Raw genomic sequence first — 2929 nt, 5'->3', positions numbered from 1 at the left:
GAAGAAGAAGAAGAAGAAGAAGAAGAAGAAGAAGAAGAAGAAGAAGAAGAAGAAGAAGAAGAAGAAGAAGAAGAAAGAGGAGGAGGAAGAGGAGGAGGAAGAGAAGAAGAAAGAGGAGAGGAAGAAGAGACAATGATGATGACAATGGAAATAACCTGGAAGTTCCTTCTAGAAGCTATAGGAAGGAGAATAAATTTGAACATTTTGGAGCAGAGAAGTTACCTGATGAAATTCGATCCTATGCATAAACTACACTAAAAACCTTTAAATGATTATCATTATGAGTATTATTGGTCTACATATGAGAAATTAAACACTTTAAAGTTTGAAAGATGAGCTTATGGCAGGAGATGGTAATGCTCCTAAAACTGCCTAGAAGGGTATTGCAAACATCTATGTGAATGCTAACAAAAGTGTGTCTAAAAAACAGTGTTTATATCTAACCCACAAAATGGCTAAGATATAAGCGGTCTACAACTTTACTGTGCCCACAGAGGCAAATTAATTTGAATAAAACAAATAAAATTGTACAGTTGGGTGAAACATATTTATTATTTCTTTACTTGTTTATTGTTAGTTTCCATGCTTTCTAACAATTAGCCTGAACATTTTTTTTTTGCTTTTCTTCATTTGTGACATCATGCAATTGTTTAAGGGCTCAATAATGAACACCATTTGTTGGTTGATTAAAGAATAGGAATATTGAATTGATCAAACCCAGTTGTTTTAGAGATTACAACACCACCACAAATTGGGTATCTCATTATTTTTAGTTGTTTAAATGACTGAATTAAGAGTATTAGAATAATAAAACTAATAGTATTAGAAAAAATCTGAAAGGGACCTTGGGATCCATTCAGCCTTATCCTTTAATCCCCTACTCTAAGGAATCCACTATGAGGAAACTAAGGTTCAGAGAGGAAAAATGGCATGTTCATGATTACAAAACTAATAAATGTCAAAAGAAGGATTTGAATACAGATTTATTATTATTATTCTCTCAATCTCTATGATAAGGAATCAATGGATACTCCAGAATAAATTGCCCTCTTTGTCCTTTCTAGTTCTTATTCTCTTACCAATCTTCCTCAACCTTATTCCTCTTATGTTCCATTCAAGGTTTGCTCAAGCTTTCCATAGTATCCTTTGGAATTTTCATTCTATATTAACTCACAGCTTCTAATTTTTATCCTTTTCTGCTTTTACTCCTATTTGGGGGGACCCAAAGACTTGACTATCCTTAGATGACTCTGCATCCTAGGCCACACTACATTACTGGTTTCACTTTTTCTCATACCCCATGACATACTCATCATAAAGTAGGAGACAGAAAATGCTGACCAACCCCTGCTACTTTTAAATCTTTCCTCTGGAAGTGTCCCTCCATAACTATTTTTCCTTTGAGATTTACTCAGCCAAATTTATCACCACACCTGATGAATGTTATCAATTAGCCTAAAGATCAGTGTGATAGGGGAAAACTTCCCCTGGGACCCATTAACCTCAGTTTCCCAGCTGCAGCTTCTCTCCCAATACATCAGACAACATAAAGTAGGAGAAGGACAAAGTTTACTCTAGGACTTGATTTAGACCTGGTTTCCTCGAAATAGTCATCTCAAGGAATAAAAATTCTAATCCAAGTGAAGTCTAGGTAGATAACTAAAACTATGCCAGCCACTAAACCCTGATAATGTACTGACTGGACAAATTTCCACATGGAAATGAAAGTGGGGGATTATATTGAGAAAAGCAAAGTGTCACTGTAACCTTGTAAAATAATCTTGCCTTGTTAGAACAAAAGAAATCACCTTTGTTAATTGTTTAATGACTTGTTAATTGCTCATTTTGTCACAACATTTAACTTGAACTGAGAGCACTTCCATTACAGCCATACTGAAATGTCATCCTCCTTCCTTTCTCAAGGAATACAGTCTCCAGATTACAGTCATCCTTGTCTCCCTTTCCTCCTTACCTCTTACTGTGTCTTATGTAATTAAATACTTTGGCAGACATTGTGATATTCCTTCATAGACTTAATCTTCTAGTGTTTCATTCTTCCATGACTTACTTCTCCATTCTCCCTGATTCACATATGAAGAAGGTCCCAATTTGTTCTGTCATCCCTCATCATTTTTCCATGATGTTCAAAAACCCCCAAATTCCTTTAACTTGTCACAATCTCTTATTTTTCCATCTCTCTCCTAAATATATCTTTAATTGTCTCTGAACTGTCTAATCCAGTGATGGGCAAACTTTTTAAAGAGGGAGCCAGAGTTCTGGTAAGATGGCGGCATAGACAGAGCGAATCTTAAAACCTCCTCACCCTTACATACCGAGATAGAACAATGTGCTTCGAGAAGAAAGAGGACCGAATCTGGGGGAACCCTACTGCAGCACAACTAAAGAAAAAGGCTTCAATACTTGAACTGTCGGGACTGAGGGCATAGAGGGGGAATCCCAGGATCCCAAGACACCTCCCCCACATGCTGTGCGGAGTCTCCAACTGCCCGGGAAATCTCAAGGCTGGTGGGTGCACAGGTCAGGAGAGAGGGCCTTGCTGGCATAGGACTCAGGGAGTCAAACACAGACACTGGAGAGGTGACTGGAGGAGAAAACCAGAGAAACACAGCAAAAACGCCCAGAAGATGGTGGCTTAGAGAGAGCCAAACCCCAGAGCACAGAGAGCTTGGCTTCCTCATAACAAGATAGAGAATGCAGTGTTTCAAGAGGAAAGAAAACCAGATCAAACACAGTGGATAGCAGAGGGGGACCGCACTGCTGGAGAGCTCAGTTCAGCAAAAAAACGCTACTTCTTGTCACCCCACCTTTTTTGGGTTTCCATTTGTTTGTTTGTTTGTTTGTTTGTTTTTCCCTCCCCTCGTGGCTTTGAAGTTTTAGCCTCAGGGCAGACTAATCCAATCCATACAGA

Source organism: Gracilinanus agilis, chromosome 6 (assembly GCF_016433145.1).
Source record: "Gracilinanus agilis isolate LMUSP501 chromosome 6, AgileGrace, whole genome shotgun sequence".
Classification (NCBI taxonomy): Eukaryota; Metazoa; Chordata; class Mammalia; order Didelphimorphia; family Didelphidae; genus Gracilinanus; species Gracilinanus agilis.
This window is presented reverse-complemented; position numbering follows the sequence as displayed.